This window comes from Oenanthe melanoleuca, chromosome 1 (assembly GCF_029582105.1).
Source record: "Oenanthe melanoleuca isolate GR-GAL-2019-014 chromosome 1, OMel1.0, whole genome shotgun sequence".
Classification (NCBI taxonomy): domain Eukaryota; kingdom Metazoa; phylum Chordata; class Aves; order Passeriformes; family Muscicapidae; genus Oenanthe; species Oenanthe melanoleuca.
Window position 1 is genome coordinate 45,248,275 of NC_079333.1, and position 20,449 is coordinate 45,268,723.

At 42.5% G+C, this 20,449-nt stretch overlaps 1 protein-coding gene across 4 annotated transcripts in view; it reads left to right on the forward strand.

Annotated features, from left to right (window-relative positions):
• Window positions 1-14,328: 14,328 nt before the first annotated feature.
• The window catches only part of WASF3 (WASP family member 3), a 65,156-nt gene continuing 59,035 nt past the window's right edge, over window positions 14,329-20,449 (forward strand). For 2 of the 4 annotated variants that reach the window (XM_056501084.1, XM_056501100.1), the window contains exons 1-2: window positions 14,334-14,425; window positions 18,316-18,356. The gene's annotated coding sequence lies outside the window, so the exon portion shown is untranslated. Of the gene's footprint in view, window positions 14,426-18,315; window positions 18,357-20,449 lie in introns of all 4 variants that reach the window. The other 2 variants (XM_056501074.1, XM_056501093.1) reach the window with 1 other exon arrangement.

A 20,449-nucleotide genomic window follows, 5' to 3' on the forward strand; every position in this document is an offset into this window, starting at 1 on the left:
AAATGGCAGCAAAGAAGGTTAGAAAAATTCTGATCCAAATGCAGCATTTACAAATGCTTTGGACCTCCAGCTGAAGAAAGACATTATGCATATAAAAAAATGTTTCTAAGAACCTCCAGAAGGAGTGTTAGAGCTCAGAGTATGATCTTTTGTTCAAGTTACTTGCAGAAACCTGTCCCAATAAAACCCAGCACCTGGAGGGGCTGGCTGAAACACAAACATTTTCTCTTCTCAGCTGGTCGTGTAATTCTTGGTGACAGAATAGGTTAAGCTTTGCAAGTGTTGTGTTGGCCAAGCAGAAATTGCCAAATGCTGTGGGATCACTCCAGGTTTTAGGTGTTGGCAGTCAGCTGTGCTGTGCTCAGAGCTGGACTTTCTCCCTCATACTTCATGCTGGGAATGTTGGGAATATTTTTGGGCACAGTTGAGTAAGTGCACCTTGTGCTTCTGCCCACAGCACCCTGCAGCACAGCCAGGTCACGTTTGTGGGGTGGGAAAGGAAGCTCTTCATCCCTTCCTGAAAGATACTGGCAGTGAGAGAGGACTTGGACAGCAGGGTAGGAGACACTCAGCTAAAGATAAAAATATGTTTTGAAAGAGAAGGCAATTATGAAGCTGAATCAGTAGGAGTGATCTGGGCCTGTGTTGTGCTGTCTTGGAAAACTTTCAAAGCCTTTTTAAGGAATTGGCATGAAGCTTTCTGCCAGCTATAAAAATGCCTTTTGAGAATCATCTCCCATTTGTACTTTTGCAATTCATGCTTTTAATGTCAAAAGTGCAAGATTGCTTGACAGCCTGAGATAATGGACTTCAGTCCAGGCAACATCAGTAGTATCTCAGCATTATTCCTGCCCTGCCTTAGAGAGAAGTGTCTTGGGGTGAAAAGCGGGTCTGTTGGCAAGGCTGCTCCCATCCTTTGTGTGGCTGTTGAGCAGGTATGAACCAAATCTGGGTTGTCATAGCAGCTCTGATCTGATACCTGTAGGGAAGCAGCTGTCCATAGCCAATAGGTGAGTTTCACACTGACACAGTAAGGTTAGATAACTCTCCTTCTTGGCTGGGTTGAAGCCAGCAGCCACAGCCGTGAGGCAGGAAGTAATTTCACTGGGAAAGCATTGTGTGTATGGTACACTTTACACAAGTTTCTGCTCCACTGAAGCAGAAGGGAGTTTGGTGTGTAAATGGGAGCTCCTCTGAATAAAGATGGATTTCAGTGCCTAGTTCAGTACTGCTGAAATTGGAAATGTATCTATGCAAGACTACAGACTTCAATCTCTATTTCTTTATTGATGCTTTGCATCACTGAAAATTCAGGAAGTTGAATTCATGAGTCATCACTAGAACTATCTCCATCTGGAGCAGAGGAGTCTGCACACTCCATGCTGGCACCACAGCATGAGGACAGGGCTTCCCCATGTGCAGCAGCCCCAGGGTGTTGATTTGACTCCTGAGACAGCTGAAAATACATCAGAGTGGGCCTGAGGCTCTGGTCAACTTCAATGATCTTTTCAGGTAGTGAGGCTTCTTCTGTGCTCAGCAGAGAAAGAGCAGGACAGTAAGTGAGCCCCTGCTCTGGCTCACTCACAGGAGATCCCAGGGTTTCTCCATTCACAATAGCAAAGCTCTAATCAGATGTGCCAACTTATTGAGCTGCCTAAAACTGTGGTGTCAGCATCCCTCCTGTGCACCCAGATGTGCCCTTGTGCCAAGCCCAGCTTGAATAATCTGGACCTCTATATTCCCTTAGCAGTCTTTTAAGTTCTCCAATCTTCTCTTCTGAATGTAATGCATTCTTAATACTGCAAACATGAGTGTGTAATTCAGTGCATATGTTTTGGGAGTGGGGAGTCTATGAGAATGCCAAGCAAATCAATAAAGGTTTAGCACATCATTATTCATTGTTGTGATGTCATGAGACATTTTGTACACCCTTTAGCAGGGAGGGGAAGAAAAGGAGGAAATCTGTTATATGTGTAGTCAAATTTGATTTGAGAGGAAGAGTTTGCATCTGAATTGCATGAAGTCTATTAAAATTTTGGTCTTCCTCAGACTAATAGGATTATGCCATTCCCAAACTGATTGTTTCCAAGCAACGATGCAGATCCTAGTATGTGTTTGCTTATCTCTTTAGTTTGCTGCTAAACCAGAGAAGCTTCTGAAGATAGCTGCAAAACTGATGATATCAGGTGTAATACATAATTTCGAAGACATTGTTTAGAAAAGATGGTCCATTTATCTTCTCTTTGGAAGCTGTAAGAGTGCATCAGGACGTCTCTAAGGCAGCTGGAAAGTGATTTTTATTTAATTTTTTTTAACAATAGAAATGACCTGCATTGTCACCAGCATGGGATGCTCCAGTATGCCATTTCCATTTGTACACAAACACCTTACTCTGTTTAGGGGAAGCTGCTCTCTCTGAGGAACAAATCCTAAGTGGTAGCTATGAATAGTGTTGCAAGGCTTCAGAAACTGCAGTTCCACAAGGCTTTCCAAATGTTCTCCAGCGTGGCTGTCTAAAGGATCAAATCTTCCCTACTTTACTAATTAAAGGCTTCCTTCATGTATTATAAAGGAATGCACAGCTATATAGACTGTATACTAAATAATAAATAGCCAGTTGCAAATGAAGTTGCCATTTTATGTTCAGAACTGTCCAAGTTGTGTGGAGATTTTGAAAGGTGTATTAGGAGGACATTACAGTATTTTTTTCTGGATGCTTTTGATTTGATGACATAATGGGATAAATGTCATTTGGAATTCCATGTTTGCTCTTCTGGCATTTAAAAAGGCTGCTTGAAGAACTCTGTTGCTTAACATCATTCATACATTTTCTTTATAGTAAAAAAAAAATGCATTTATACATAATTTAATAAGAAGAAATGGCTTTTTAGAGTTCTCTGACAGCTGCATAAAGAACATACTGCAGCTCTGTGGACATCTGAATTTCCATAGAAAACAATTGATCACCTCAGAAGAGAAATATATCAGCTGTTTAGTGGTATAAAGCAACAAAGCACAAAGTTTAGGATTGTAAGTGAAAAATGCTACTATTGATAGAAATTTTATAAGGGATTTATTGTGGCAGAATGTAATTACCCAACTGGATGGAGTGCTGTGATTTATGTTTGTGCCCATGTAAAGTGCTTTGAGATGATTAATAACTGGCTCAATCCTTTATACTCATAACAACACTTCTGGCACAATAGCACTGTAGTGATCTGTCACTCCAACTATTGTGTTTCTGGATATATAAGACCCCTGCATTAGGCAGGCATGGAGTCTTGGGGCTGGTGAGCAGGCAGATGCAGTCCCTTCACTATTTGCATTGCAGCCTTGCCAGGGATCTAATAAGGGCTCAGAGCCCTGCTGGGCCAGATGCTGAGCAGTACTTGAAATGAAAGATGGCTTTCCCTTTCAGAGTTCACAATTTAATTATGTGATGGGAATCAATAGAGAGATAGAGCAGAAAAGGAGGGCTGCATCATAGGAGTTGTTGCACTTCATATAATAAACACCAGCCAGAGTCCATCATCTGTCTGCATTTCTCATGAGACACACTATTTGATGGAAAATGAAATTATCTTGTGTACAAGTTGAAGGTGGAAAATTTCTTCTCATTTGTACTTCAACAGTAGCCAAAATAACTGAAATTGTACTGTTCAGATTTTGACTGCCCAATGATTTGCAGCCAAAGAAAGTAAAATATAAGAGACAGACCCCCGAAAACATCTTATATGATGCGATGGTATCCCCTTTAATTTGGTTCACTGGCTTTTTGAAGGAAGTAGAGCACTGAGGAAAAGGCAGTGAGGGTGGAACATTTTCTCTTCCTTGGCTGGTTTAACGGCCGTACACAATGACTAAAAAGAAAAACAAAGTGAGAGAGATGATGCACAGAAGTGAGAATATAGTGGAGGAGACGGAGGCAGAGATTGATGTAAAGAGAGTGAGGCTGAGATGAAGACTTTGCAGGGGATTGTGAGGAGCCTATGAGCAGAGATTGAGCGTCCCAAGGGAAATTAGCAGTGTAATGATACCTAGTGTCTGATAGCATTTGAAGACTGTTTCTTGCAGTTGTTTAAGACAAGCTGGCTGTCTTGGCCCTGAAGCTGGGCACTTCCCATACTGAACAACAGGACTTGACATTTGCAAGCAAAATGACATGGTTTCTGAAAGAAGTGATAATGTGCTCAAGATTTCCACCATGCCAGTGAAAGAAAATAATATTTGCCAGATAAAGAAACAGTACAGAGGAAGAAGCAGACCTTTTTCTGTAAAATTTATATATTTTTAATAAAAGCACCAAGGTCAAATTTTTCTATCTGCCACTGTAAAGAGAAAACAGTTTTACTAGAAGAGGCACCTGGATTTACACAAGTGTCAATGAGGAATATTTGACTGATGTTCTCTCCCTGAGAAAGGCTGTGGTTATGAGTAGCTGTGTGGTTAGAATGGTCCGGAACTGGTTTTATTTTGTGCATGATTTTGGCTGATGCTTCCTCTCTTGGCTGAAGTGCATACTGCTCTATTTCTCTTCCTTGTTTTTGTGCTTTGCTTGTGTTGAGGTCTCCTCCTCCTCCCTCCTCCTCCTCCTTTGCAAAACTGCCAGGTTCCGATATATGCAGCAGAAAAAACAAACAAACCAGAAAATAAAAAGAAAATAAAAATAACAGAAAGAAATCTGACAACAAATCTCACATTGCCCTTTTCAAAGGCCATGGCGAGTTATGGAAAACACAGCGGAGCGCTGGCGATAAAGGCATGCGGCAAAGAAAGTGGGCTCCCCTCCTGGCCGGCTGCTGGGCGGCTCCGCGGGGATGGGGCGGCATTCTCGGGGGTCCATGGGGTGGGCAGCCCCTCTCCCGGCCTGCCTGTCCCCTCCCTGCCCGCCTGTCCCCTCCCTGCCATCCCTCCGTGTCCCTCCCGGCGCGCCCTGTCCATGGTGCTGAGCGGCGGCTCCAGCCCTCGCCCCTCGCCGGCAGCGCGAGAAGCATTTTCCCTCCAGGATCCGTAGGCTTCTACCTTGAACTGCTGCTGCCTCCGCGGTGCAACAGATGTTTTCCAGCCTGGATTTTCCTCTTTTAGCCACCCTAAGAAGGCAGGGAGATTAATTAAAGCCAGAGTCTCCATAGGTGAATTAGTTCTCCACGCGCTCGGGGGGCTCTCTCACTTTCCCTGGTTGTATCTTCATCAGTTGCTTGGGTAGGAGAGAGGATTAGATCAACACTGAAAACGCCTTCTGCCTTGATTTGTTTGTGTGTTTACTTTTAATTTTTAGGATATCTGAAGAAATAATAAGAAACAGTGGGGAACGAGAAACTGATTGAGATTGATCGTTTTGTGTATTTGGCTTGTGATGACCTTTGGGGAAAGTGGGTATTTAATTTTTACTGATGTTGTAAAGGCACAGACAAAGTCCTGACCTTTCTGATCCGGGGTGACCACTATGAGCATCCCACTGAGAATTAATTACAATTGCCTGGAGCGGCTCCAAGCAGCATTTATTAGAGCACTATAAATGTGGCAAAAGCGATCAGTATGCCTGGGAGAAGCCATTCCGTGTGCCTGCTGTGATATCAAAGAGAAGCTCAGACTTGTCGGTTTGTTGTATTGTTTTGCTGTTCATTAACAAGACTGAAATAGGAGAGACAGCATTAGAACTCGAGGGCAAATATTTCCCATCATTCTGCTCTCCACACAGATACTTTTATATTAGATTAAGGCACAATAGATAGAACTAAGCAGAACAAAAATCAAACGCCTCCCCAAGAGACAGGACTTGGTGCAGTTCTCTGACTGTACAAAGCACAGTACAACAGCTTCTTCTAGCAACCTCCAGCAAATGTAAAGTGGAAGTGAACAGAATGCTCCACACAAGAACTCTGTACAATGTAGTTAACACTCAAGGTATGCTATGATGCCAGCACAAAGCTGGGACTATTAATCCTGTGGGACCTTAAGTCCTTTTCCCCAGAGATCTGCCTAAAAATGGAAGATCAGTTTATGTTCAAAGTTTAGGCAGAACTATTTTCTGTACGATATGATGATTTTGTCTGATACTCTGACAAGAGAACTGGAATTGAATAAGAAGGTTTAAATACAAATTGTAAAACTATCAATTTTTTGGAGAAAGATTTAGTCGGGAATGAGGATGAGAAAGCTAGAAATGTGGATTAACCTGAAATGGAAAGGGCAGCCAAGTTACAGCAGATGGCTTTTTCTTGTTCTTTGAGTGCCTTATAATGAGGAAAATATGCTATGTAATGACAGTTGTTTCTAAACTGACTTTTTTTTTTTTCAGCTGGGGGAGCATATGTGAGATGTGGTTTCCATGCAGCACTGGTTGAAAAAGAGAATAAAAAAGACATAGCTGCAGACAGTCTGTATTGAAGTGTTTTAGTTCCGGAGCTCAGTTTGATGTATGTTAGGAACGACAGCCATCTCCCATTCCAGCTAAAACCAAACAAGCAAATAGCCTCTGTTTCTCCTTGCTGCCTTGCCTCCCTGAGCATCTTATATTGCAAAAGGCTCTGCTATTCTCTTTCTACAACACAGCCTCTCAATAGCCCTTTCTGTGGGTTGACCAAGATTTCTTTATTCTGACAGGTTTTTGTTCTGTCTTGTAGTTGCTGTTATTTCCTTCCAGGATCAGTTAAGAATTCCCCTTGTAATGCTATTATACAAACAGCACATTTGAAAAACTGCTGTTAAAAATTACTCAAAATCTCCGCCTCATTCCACATTTTTTATTCCTTCTTATCCAAAATGGGGTTGAGAGGGGGAGGGAGTGAAAGAAAACAGAAGAGGCAGCCTATTCTATATGACATACGCTTGATTTCCCAGCAAGGCTTAATTACCATTGGGAGTAAAGACTCCTGTTCCTTTTGACACAGCGAGCACTCAGAGTGCAGCCAATGCCTCTTGCCTATTCCAGTTTGCATACACTTGGATAAGATTTGATTGTGCACTGGGGCACGTGTGAATACAATATGAATTGTATATGAGAAAGGAGAGCCTAGGCTTGTCCCCTGAAGGCCGTAGGCATCCCTGCAGCTTTCAGGCAGATGTAAGACCCACAGAAAACGATACTTTTCGTGCTCTTTTCATATCAGGTTTCATCTTGCGAAGAAATGAGCGTGCTGACCCAGAAAGTACAGGTGGAACTTTGAAACTCCCATGTAGCTCAGGCAGAAGGGCCTATGACAACGCAAGGACAAGGGAGCCTTGCAGGACTGAGCTCATGACTGATATCTGAAGGGACTCGTGCTTCATGCTTCGTGGGTATACAAGGCTAATTGGAGACAACAGGAGGCTTAGGATACAATGTGCAAGATGGAAACCTATCACGGTGATTGCTCTTCAACTTTGCATAATGACATGTGCATTGTGCTTTGAGAAGGAGCATGATTTCCCTTGCTTTTGAGTCTAAAATGCAGCAAAATTGTATTAGCTCTGGCAAAAAAGAATAAAAGCCAGAGAATTTGCATGCTGAAGCTATGTTGTTAAAGACAATAAAGAATAAGCTTCAAAAAAAGGAAACTAGTAAATACAGAATTCTAAAACTTCATTAAAAAGAAAGTTGTCATTTTCAAGATTGATCATGTGAGCAATGTGAGCCATGTGAGCAAACACTCACATATGAATTACTTACTCATGCTCAAAATCTAAGGATTTTCTTTGAGTGAAAAATCCAACTTTTCCCTGCTTGATATCCAAAATGCCCCAGATTTCACTGTCTATTTTGAAATATGGTTTTGTGTCTCTCATGCAAATACTAAGTATTCCATAACAGAAACAAGAGATAAGTAATCAAATTTAATATACTCACAAATTTTAAGGAAATTCTTAAACTTCATCTCCCTTTAAAACATTGGTATAGAGAGAGATTTTTAACACTGCTAGACATTCTTTTAAGAAACTGGAGAAGATTGTTTGGAAAGCAGTGATCAGGTAATAGTTAGCAAAGGTTCCCTACTACAATGGAAAACTGTTGCCTGAGATTCTCCAGGGATGTGCCCTGAGTTTGGTAATGTTTTGTATTTACTTCAGGGGCCTGGATGATTAAGTAGAAAGTATGTTTAGCACATTTGCAGATGTCACAAAGCTGGTGGAGTAGCAATCAAAGTGATCCTGACAAATGGGACAGCTGGCCAAAAAAACTAGGATGAACTTACTTCAAAGAGGAGAATGCAAGGTCTGCACTTAATCTGGAAAATTCAAATGCATTAACACAGAATGGGAAACAGCTGACTAGGCAGAAATTTTGCTGAAAAAGATGTTGAGGCTGCAGTGACTCACCAGTGGGATATGTATCAACAGTGTCATACTATTACAGTAAAAGCAAACAGGAGGCTTTGCTATTGAAAGCTGCTTGTCTAGTTCTGGGCAGTGAACTTCAGCAAATGTGGAGGCAATTCAAAAGAAAGAAAGGAAAATGACCAGAGAAGTCCAATGAGGCAAGAAAGAAAGAGCTAGGGCTTTAATTTATTGAATGAATGACTGGAGAGACGTGAGAAGCTTTCAAATAATCACTGGTTGTCCTCTGTTCTCTGTATCCATTGCAGATATCAAGAGAAAAGGATGTGCTAAAATTACAATGTGGATGAGTTACATTAGATATTAGCAGAAACTTTTTGACAACAGAAGCTGGGCAAAAATACATGAGGAAATGGTGAAATTCTCTGCTTTAGATTAAATAACTTAAAATAATAAAACAGACATTTGTACATAATCATATCTCATTTATGCAGGCTTGGCACAGGAGGTGGATTAAGATAACTCTTTCTGCCATTTTGGCCCCGTTTTCCATGTCTCTATCACTACTCTCACAATTTAATTTTAGTGTTAACTTTTCTATTTGCAGTCAATTTACGTACATTTTGGAAAAGTGGTCTCAGTAAAATCCATCTCACCTCTATGTTTCATACATTTAATTTTCTTCTGGTGCTCTCCAACTTTTACCTTTACCCTCACACATTAATTTTTTACATCTCAGCTTCTTCCACTCTGATACCAAGTCCATTGGACAAGCCTAACTCATGATCCAACTGTGTTTAGAAGATGGAGTCAGGGAGTTGGAGAGTGGCATCTCAAGTGGAAAATAAAGTCCTTGGTCAAGCTGCTGGAAGGAGACAGTGTCATTGGCCTTGTGTCACTGCCCTGTCACATAATAGGATATCACAGTTCCTTGTCACAGCACTCCTAAGAGGAAGCTGTGTACAATGGGCCAGGGAGGGTTCAGAAGCATTTTGCACTCACTGTTGTGCATCCTGGTGCACTTGGTCATTTGATCCCTCCCATCTAAATGGCTGTGCACAAAAAGAAGCTGATACTTGTGAGGCAGACACTGAGGTCAGTAATCAGGGTGCCTCCATGACAGCTTTCTTTCCATGAGATACATTATGATTGAAAGGGATGGATTTTATATTTTTTTCTATTTTTATTCATTTTTTACTGTACTCCTCATGTTTGTTTTCTGTGTAATATTCCTCCTAACAATTGCAGGACATGCCAGGAGCATATTTTTTCTTGGCACCCACTACAATTTTTATAATTGAATTAAAAGAAAGAAAAATAATTTAACATAACTAATCCTTTCATCACAGCCATCTCTTTCATTATTCCTTCCTCACCTTACTTCACATACCAGACTGCAGCTAATGTAAAGAAGTGAGATGCTGCTGGGACATTCCAAGGTTTTGAACAAGCTTGGGTTTGGTTCTGCAGATTTGGGCATCCATGTGTCATTCAAAGTTCTTTCATATCTAAGGCAAATCACAGGGGTTCAAATATAAGCCAAAGCTACTTCTTGTTCTGATAGCTTATCTTCACACTGTCCCCTTGACTTTCCTAAAGTCAGAGATGGTAATGGAGTATGACACTGAGGCACTCACTCTTTTCTATGGATGAGAAGAGAGATTTCTAAGGGGCCCTAAGGGACCTAGATGATAACCTCTTGCTGAAAGTCAGTGGGAAATGGATAGTTGCAATCTCTGTTGGTAAACTTTACCCTTGAGAGAGACAAGAGAGACAGAAAAATCTGATGGAGTGAGGCTACCAGTAACTACTGGACATCAGGCGGCGAGCAATCCAACATAGTTATCATGAATCTTTCAATATCCATGCCTGTTTATGGGCTTAGTAGAGTGAGAAAGCAGCTAGGGACTTCCCAGAACACTGCATAAATCTTTTGACACTAAACAATTGTTATTCCTTACCCTTTTATTTTTCTCCAAGAAAGCCTATTTTTACCTATATGAGATTTTTTTGTCTCTTGACATTACATACATGTTATGATTGATGGCCATAACACAAAGAGGCACAGAAGTTTAGGAAAGGACTGTTTCTAAAAAGCTGTAGGAGTCCAGCCAGGAGGAAAAAAAATTTGTTCACCTTTGGCTGATAGGAAAGTGTTTGTAACAGTACTCTTTAACATTTTACACTGTCCTGTTTGCAGAAACCCAACTTCCCTTCCCTTCCCTTCCCTTCCCTTCCCTTCCCTTCCCTTCCCTTCCCTTCCCTTCCCTTCCCTTCCCTTCCCTTCCCTTCCCTTCCCTTCCCTTCCCTTCCCTTCCCTTCCCTTCCCTTCCCTTCCCTTCCCTTCCCTTCCCTTCCCTTCCCTTCCCTTCCCTTCCCTTCCCTTCCCTTCCCTTCCCTTCCCTTCCCTTCCCTTCCCTTCCCTTCCCTTCCCTTCCCTTCCCTTCCCTTCCCTTCCCTTCCCTTCCCTTCCCTTCCCTTCCCTTCCCTTCCCTTCCCCTCCCCTAGATATTTATCCTGATTGCCAATTTTTAATTTCATCCCATTAGTCCTAGCTGTGCCAATCTAAATCAACAGTGCACTACTAATTATAGTTTTCTGTATATAATTTTTTAATCTCTCAGGGAACTTGGAATCATGTCTTTCCTGTGTTTATTTTTATAAAGGAGCTTGTTCAACTGGCAACACTGTAAAACCATTAAGAGAGTCTGTCCACTCCCACTATAGATCACCAGCCCTTGCTTCATAGGATATCCTGCTACACTGCCCTCCCAAAATGTCAGGGCCAGCAAAGAAAAACTAGTTCTTTGCATAGCAAATACTTTTTTTGACTTACAGTTAATGGGCCTTACTATTAATGGGCAGAATTACAACTCCTGTTTAGTTGATGAAAGTAGCTGTCTTGAAAAGTTATTAGGCTTCCTTTTGTTCTTGCTTCCCTGCATTTTTTTCTCAAGATTGATTACACTGTGACTCTTTGAACTTACATTGAATGTTTCCTTTGAGGACCTACTTGCATCTTGGTTTCATATTCTTTGCTAGTTTTTCAGTATTCCAGCAATCCAGGGATAGTAGAAGGAAAACAATAAAGAAAAAGCAAAATAATTAATACTCTCAGGAAAGTATTCCTGAAAAATGTGAGTCATATGGGAATATCAATAACATTGAAAATATGAATAGTATGAGAAATACATATGCAGCCTTATCAAGGGTAAACAGTTTCATGATAAAGGAAAATAAATCCATTAACAGAGCTATAGTAATTCATGGAGCATCTTAGGCTGTGCACTGTCTATATCTGCTGGCTATCCTAAATTATCATTACTTCAGTCAAGACATGGTTCCCCTTTCTCTGGGGTGCGTCTGTGGATGGAGGGAAAGCAATTTATATCAAAAGCTGATTCAGCAAGAAGCTCTGCAGGGGCCCATCAATGCACCATTAATAATCAGAGATGCTGTAATGATTATCGGTGGCGTTGTAAATCATTTGCGTAACACTATTTATTTTAACATTATTCAGCAATTTTGTATTTCCTGAAAGACAAAAAGGTTTTCATATCATGAAATATGCTCTCCAGCAGGAAGCAACAAGCTTTCAAAATATTATTCCTTCTTACGCTGTATCTTTGTGTGTGTGTGTGAAATTAACTATTCAAGAAAAGGAAGTCCTTATAAATTTGATCTAAAGCAGTGATATTATAAGGAGACATTAAGAAAATGTCATGCTCACTTCCACTATCTCATCTTGGTTTCAGTCTCCAATAACCCTCCATTTTCATTACCCTCTGAAGTCTGGTTCTTCCTTCAAGTGAAATTAATAGAAGATCAATTCTGGATATCTCTTGGTGTGCCAGTCTAAACCTCTATTTACTGCCTTCAGAGGGCTTTTCTGAAGCATGATTTAACTTAAAAATAATATTGGTTCATACAAATGCTGATTCAATTATTCCCTGCATTTAATTTAACCAACTTTCTTTTTCTCATAATGAAAACTCAATACCAATCCAACACAAATTGTTTGGCAGATTTGCCTTATTTGCAAATTCAAAGACAAGGTCAAAGCAGCAGTAATAAAGCTATGCCTGAGCTCCTTTCTTACGAGATCTAGATGTTATTAGAAATGGCATTAAAAATGTCATGAATACAGAGGAGAAAAATGAAAGCTAAGAAGTAATCCAGGAGACTGGGAAGCAGCTGGAACAAAATAAATGTTAATTAATACCTTGCATCACACAGGCTACTTACTTGTATTGATGGAGCAGAAAAAAAGTACTGGTAGAGATAGGTCTGTTTGAAATTAATATTTTAAAACCTGAAAATCCCATTTTCAGCATGAAAAAAGGACAACTGAACAAGCATGAATGCAACTGTGTTTTAACAATAGCAAGTTATTTTCCCTCTGTTTTATTTCACAGTCTTTGAAGAGTTTCCACTCGCTGCATATGTGTTTTAGGAAAAATACTCTTTTTTTGGGTAGAGAACGAATTTTTGTGAAAACCTTGAGACTATTTTGCTCTCAGGATTTTTGTCCCACTAAGACCTTATGCTGAGTAAAAAACCTGCTGCTTCTTTCTTTTAGGGTTATGTTACTTAAAGACTTCTTTTCTGTTTACTTTGCTAACGATCATAAAACTGTCACCATCAGCAGTTCAAAGCTGGCTTGCTGCTTTTTACTGTGAAACCTGGAGTGATTACAGCAGTGGTTCTCAGCTGTTGCTTCTTACCACAACTGATACAAGTCCTTCAAATGCAAATAATTTTTCTGAAAATGATAGCAATCCCACATATTGATTTGTTTGTTGTGTTTGTTGGTTTTTTTTTTTTTTTTTTTTTTGGGAAAAGGAGGTGCTTGTGAGCCTGCAACTTTGCTGTAAGGCAAGATGTGGGTAATCGAAGTGGTACAACTGGGTTTGAGTAAACTTTTGGTTGCCCATTGACTGGAGATGGTGTTTTAAAACCTGTGCTTCCAGTTGTGATCATTTTTATTGACTAAACAGTATTTATTCGATATGACTCCAGAGACAGTGGCTGCCCTTTCAGCCTTCCACAGCCTGGGACACCAGTGCCACCCCAGCACATCGCGGTGGGTGCTGCCTGCTCCTCTTCTGTAGAACATCATTCCAAGTCATGGTCACGGCGGTGCTCCTGACCTCTTTGTCCCGTATAAAGGCCAAGCAGAGACTCTCTCGATCTGGACAGCCCACCTACTTTTTTCCTAAAGGCTTTGCGGTGCTCAACAGCAGCCCCCGCAGCAGGGATCCGCACAAAGGACGGGACTCGGGCACAGCTGGAATGGGCGCGCTGCCGGGGCCGGGCCGGAGCTGCAGCCCCTCAATGCACCTGCCCAGCGGAGAGCCCGCCTGGAAAAACACGGATCTCCGGCGGGCCGGCTGGCCAGGAGCTGGATTCAGCAGGAATTGGGTCGCAAGGGCAAGAAAAGGGCAGCGGGGGTGGGCGTGCTTGTGCCAGTCGGGAATGAGGGCAGAAGCGCCGCAGAGGCCTCCCGGGGGTAGGGAAAGGGCCGGGGCGGTGGGTGGGTGACAGCGCCGACCCCACCAGCGACGTGGGGGAGGCGCCAGATGGCCCCAGGACCGCGAGGGACCGGGCAGCGCTGTCCGCGCCGGGCGGCTCGGGCACTGAGGGAAGAGGCGGCTCGGGCACTGAGGGAAGAGGCGGCTGCTCCCGAGGGGCACGCGGCTCTCGGGGGCCGCCTGGGAGCCCCAGGGCAGCCGCCACACCCTGGGCGCTTGGGCGGCCGCACGGGGCCATGCTGCACTCAGGCCAGGGCTGGCTGGGGCCGAAGCGGCGGGGATGGGCAAGCTGGGCGGGAGAGAGACGAAAGGATGAAGGCAGGGATGGAGGAGGGACGGAATCGCCATCCCCCGCGCCCGGCCGCTCGCCAGCCCCAGGTAGGGACCGCTGATTGACAGCTGTGCCCGCCCCCCCGGCGCTCTCATTGGCCGCTCCCCACGCCGATCAGCGCTGGGCGCCGCCGGGCCCTGCTCCCCATTGGCGGGCTCCGCCCCGCCCCGAGCGCAAGAGCCATAAGGGCGGTGAGGGGGCGGGGCCTGCGGCTGAGGGGCGGGGCGGCGGCGGCTTAGCCCGCGAAGGCGGCGGCTGGAGCGCTGGAGCGGCGGCTGGAGCGGGATGGGACGGAGCGCGGCGCCAGGTGGGTGCGGGGCTCGGCTCCAGCCCCCCGCAGCCCCCGTGCAGGGAGGGCAGGAAGGCGGGCGGCGGCGCTCAGAGGGTCCTTTCCCCGCCTGTGAGGAGCGCGGAGGGGGAGCAGCCGCTTTTTAGCGGTCTCCAGCCCGCGGGGATAATCCCGGCGCTGCCCTGCGGGAGCCCCTTTCTCCTCCCGGCCGCGGCGGGGGCGCCGGTGGGTCGCTCCGGAGCTGCTGGCTGTGCTCCGCCGGCCCGGGCTGAGCTGCCCGTCCTCGGGCCCTCGCCTCAGCTTTGTTCCCAGTCCTCCCGCCGGCCTCGGCCCCTCGCCGGTCCCCGGAGCCGCGGGGCGCCTTCGCTTTCCCCGGCGCTCTCGGGGGAGGCTCCGGAGCCCTCCGTGCGTGGGGCCGGGGCTGGTCCCCGAGCTGCTCCCCGTGTTTCCCGGGGCGCTCCGTCCGGGCAGCGGCAGCACGGCGCCCATTCCGGGGAGGAATTCCCGGAGGCTCGTTCCCAGCTCGTGTTCGCCCCCTGAGCGCGGCCCCCGCCAGGCTTTCTGATGTCCAGCGCTCCTCAAGTACTTAGGAATAATCGTCTTTGGCTTTGAAGGGCGCCGGGAGTCCTTGACAGCTCGGGAACTTTTAAACCCTTCCCCGCCCTACCACGTTCTGGTTTGTGTTTTGTTTTGTTTTTGCTTGGTTGGTTTTTTGGTGGATTAATATTTTTTTTTTCTGCTTGGTTCTTAAGTAAAAGTGTCGCTGAGAAGAAGCCTGGAGTCTGAGTGAGTGCAGGCGTGTGAAGACAGGGATTTATCTCATCTGCTCAATGTCTAGCATTGACCTAAAAGCAGTTAAGAAATTGCTTTGTTTATTCTCTTTCTTTCTGATATAGTTAATAATCGCTGCAGATAACAGAAAGGCTGATAGTTTTAGGCTGAGCAGTAATCTGTGAAGTGGGGCCAGTACTTTAGCGATGGGTTATTGGATACAGTTGTGAGATGCCTTGATAGAAAACACTTCAAAGCACAAATGCTGTAGTGTGTGTGTTGTTTGTGCAGGAATAGGAAAAAGCTGTAGTTCTTAGTGCCTGTTTTGTAGACTACAGCGAATGAGGGGACAGTATTCCCATTAGAAGAAGATGGGGCAAACTATGAAAGCAACCAGGAACTTGAAGAAACTTTAAATCTGGGGGTGAGGAGGTTTTGTCTTGCCTGTCATGCAAGACTGGCCTTGTTTTTAAGACTTTACATATGAAATCAAAAAATACTGCATTTAGAGGAGACAGACTGTTGTTTTGACTTTGGCTGATACAGTACTTTCCATAAACTAATAACGAGTGTACTTGAAGAGAGGAGTGAAGTAATGGAATAAGGCTGCAGTTCTTATCCTCCAGTGTGCTGTCCCACACTACAGTGATCTGTAATTCAGATGTGCAGTTATGTGGCCTCTCATGTGGAGGCTGACACAATACAAAATAATTATGCTAGAGTAGTACTCAAGCTGGTAATCCGTGGAAGTTACTGGTTGCATTGCTTGTGAACTTCAAGGATTGAAGATGAAACCCTGTGTTTGAGCTGTGGAACTGAGCTTTGTTAGTTGTCATGCTACAGCCTTTTGCCTTTTAAGTTCTCATCAGAAGAAAATATGCTAAGATGGAAGGACAGTTATCTGCCCACAGGCCCCCAAGTCATTCTTTGTAAGAGTTAGGATGTTTTATCTGCAGCTATTCATTTGAGACTAGGACCATACTATGTTTCCCTTAAATGATGTGGAAACTTGATTTGTTTCCAGCTGAATTCTGGGGATGAGTTGTGCAAAGCAAACTTTATCTATCCCTTGCTGGAAGATTAGTTTTGTGTTTATATAGCTAGGGGCAGTATGAATGGAGTTATTAGGCAGTGAACACAGAGGTTTTGTTGTACATGAAATAATGTATAATTGAGCCAGTCCTCTTCTCATTTTCCATGGCTGTTTTCCTCAAATAAAGAGAAAATAGAAAACATTTTTTTAATCAGATACTGAAACAATAGTCTTGATTATAACTCAGTAGTTACAGAAATTGAATAGTTTTTGTTAATCTTTCTCTTTGTCCATGGAAGTATTAAAAATGATTTTACATGACAGAAATAGAATTGCTTGTGCTTTAAAAAGGTATTTGTTAAATTCCTTTAAAAAGGAATATGTTATTGTGGCTTCATATGTGATTTATATGGTGTAACACATGTGGCATTTCTTAGGTAACAACAGCATAAACCTGTTTCGTTTTTCAGTTTATGCCTTGTCTGTAAAACATGCCTCAAGGGATCACGATTTTTGGAGTAGCAATATAAACTCCTTGTAAATCAGCTACTCTTAGGTGTGCCTACTTTAGCATAGGTTTATTTACTTAATTCTTCAGTGAGACAGTACATGCCATTTATTTTTCTTGAACAAGATTGTCTGCAGGCAGTGTTGCTGTATGGAGGAAGGAGAAGGAAAAGCCATCATCTGACAGATGATAGAGTGTTTTCAAGTGTCTTACACAGTGATGAGAAGGACAGTTTCTGAAAATCTAACCAAATCACAGCAAATACTTTGAAGAATTCCAGAAGAGTTGATGGTGGCTGAGTGTTTCAGTCACTGTATTGGTGTCACCTGGACATAAATTAGCTTTCATGCCTTTGCAAATCTTTGTTTTTTGATTAAACTTCCTGCATGGACAGTCACATCTTGGTGTACTCTTTGTTCTTTTGAGCAGTCCCAGAGCATTGTCTTCCAGAGTTTTCCTGACTGCTTTGTATAAGGAACGAGCAAAAAATATTGTTGCATTTAATTTCATTCTGCTCTTGCAGGCCTGTCTTTAGGTGATTTGTACTTGTAACTTAGGTGATGTGTCTTGTAACTGCACTGGAATCTAATACAGGTTGTATAATACAACTCTTCTTGGATTCTTCAATTCAAATGGGATGTGTTATTACTTCCTGGTTCATGTGTGGCTCCAGTTAAAATTACTAGACAAGTTGTGATCATTACTTTTGATGTGTTTTTATTTTATTTTTGCTTGCATAGGATCCTGAGCCACAGCAGTGTATCACATGAATTGCACTGCTGGTGTGAGTTACTGACCAGGCTGTGCCTGCCCAGCGGGTTATGATAGGAAGTTTTGTTAATTATCTCAGTTGCAGAATTACATTATTATACAGTACTGATGGGGAGCAATTGGTTTTGGCAGGCTAGTTTCTTAGTTCTCTAATCTTAATGGCATGCAATGTATGGAGATCATTGATAGGATCAGATTACAAATGTCTTCCAGTGTAGTTTGGAAGCTTCCCCATATCATGAGTCGCAGGCTGTCATTGCTTATTCTCTTAAAAGAAAAGATGGAGGTAGAGGGTGGCTATTAACTTCTCCATATGGAAGGCTCACATACAGAATACCATTAATCTAAGAAAACTTAGTGTCTTGACTGAGGATTAAATTGAAGCACCTCGATCCTTAGCTCTGTAGCAGAACTTCCATAGCACTTACATTCTCTCCTGAGAACTTAGTCTGCCTTTAGAGGTAATAATGGCAATAACCTCAAGTTATACTAGACTTATTTGTTAAATTTTAACCACATGTTTTCTTTCATATTTAACTATTATTTAGATCTAAGCCAATCTTTAATAAAAGCTGTTGAAATGTTGCATTGAGTTGTTTTCTTAAAACTGGTAAAACAGAGTTGATTTTTACCTCTCTTATGAAAATTCAAATAACTGAAATATTTTTAGTTACTGATGGATGTAATTTCTTCTGCCACAGGAAGAACCAAAATATTTGGGAAGAAATTAAGAAATTTTTAGAAACTGGAGAGCAAAATGGCAGTCTTTGTGCTGATTTAAGCTGCAAACTTGGAGCTTATCTTTGATTTCTTTATTTTTGGCAGGTGAGGTAGCTGGAGAATTATTTTGAAGGCTTCTAAGTACGGTAAATATTTGTTGGATTTGCTATTTTTTATTTGTGTTAAGGATTTAAAGGTGTCTGGAATTTCAACATGTTGTGAATTAGTTTTTCCTTTCATATAACTGAAATATTCTCTCATTGAACTGATGGTGTTTTCTGGGTCTAGAAATGACCCTGAATGTATGGGGATTGTTTTTTGTGGACCTCTCAATTCAGCAGCATTTTAGTTACTCCTTCAAGATTCTTGGAGCCCCTTCCTATCTAACAAATATAATCTCTTTATTCTAACAGAGATTTGGTAGCAGAATTCAGTGATAGGGGACAGTGTGTGTTTGTTTCTATTGAGTGTAAAGCCTAGTATGCCAGATTTAATAAGTATTTGAGTTGTGAGTATTCATTATACTTGTGCCACCTGCATGCTTGAGCTGATTTACTCTTATATTTTCAAGTATATGTTTTAGAAGCAGAAAAATTGTATTATTCAGTACTTCAGTGACAGATCCCAGGTTTCTTGGGTTTTTTCACAGTGGCAAACTGCCTTGCCCATGACAAGTGATAGTTGGAGAGCTTGTGTATGTCATAGGTGATGCATAACACATTAAACATAATGTTGTCCAGTGAATGTTGGAATTAGTTTCTTGATGTTGGTTTTGAAATCCCATAGTTGAAGAGGTTGGCATCAAGTGATGCTGAGAAAAACCATTTATCTGCTATGGCCTTGGTGTTGTCCTAACAGCAACAGGCGGCTGTGGGGACTAATGTGCTAGAAGAGAGGGCCTGTAAAGCTTGTTTTATTTTGAAACCTTGAACAGCTTTTGGAAACACTTCTTTGAGAAGTTCTTCTGCCTCATTACATGTGAATGGATAAATGAAGTTAGAACTCGTGAATTAGACATGAGGCTTTAGTGACAATGTGGCTTTTTAGTTTGTTTTTCTGCAGCAGTTAGGATTTCCTGATGAGTTTTCTATAGAATGTTGAAATTCTCTGGAACTTATATCAGCACAGGTTTACTGCAGTTACTTCCTGGGAAAGTAGTATTTTTCTTTATAAAGCTTGGCTGCTGCTTTGAATGCTTAAACAGCTGCAAGCATGGACAAAAATACATCACTTCAAATGAAGCCTTCCATTTCATGCTGAATTTGAAGACACTCTTGTATCAATTTTTTTTTGCACATGGAATATTGAGGTTTCTTCTCACCTCTGCATGCCAACTCGAGCTGGAGTGGAGCAGCAGTTAAATCTTAAGTCATATTTAAAGAGGATGTCTTGGTACAGTTATACAAGGGGTTTGGTTACAGTGTCAGGTGATTTCACTGAATAGTGGAAGAAGGGTATTTGCATTGCTAAACAAGCATATGTGCAAGCCATGTGCTTTCTATCCACTCTTCTTTTGGCAGAAGGAACCAGGAAGTAGCATTTCAGCAGCAGCTTTTTTTTTTTTCCTAAATGAAGGAGATCCTGTCTCGTTTTGTTCAGCCAGCTTGCTTCTCTTGAAGCTTTCCCTTCCAGTCCTACAGGTTTTGTACATCATCACTGTAGCAATCACATGTTTGTTTATAGCAAGTAAAGAGTTGTAAAGCTTGGGAATGGTAAGTGTGATGTACCTGAAGACTGAAATGAGGAGCTACAAATGCCTTCTAGAGGAGTGCCTGAGAACACACCAATGTGTAAGCTTTCAGTCCTCACATGAAATGTAGCTATTAGAAGGTTTTCCTCTGTCATCAAGTACTGCTTGTGCTATTGTAGACTATGCTGAAATTTCAGGTATCCTTTGATTCAGGGTGGGTAGTTCCACAGAAGCACACAGTGAGCATTAGGAGCTATACCTAGTGATAGCTCAAGCTATTCATGCTGTAAAGACAGACTGTCATGTCTAGTTGCTGAATTTCTGTATTGGATTTGCACTGGTAATGACGAGAAGCTTCCATGTTGGTGGACTAATAAGTGGTTAAGTTTTTAACCTTAAGGATTTTTATCATCCTGAAATAGCTGCATCTGGAATACTACTGTAACATCATTGGGATTCTGATCTTTTTTTCTAGAATACTTGCCTTCTACTGGAGAAGGTGTGTGCTTTATGAAACGTCATTCTGGTTGCTGTACTAACAATTCTGAG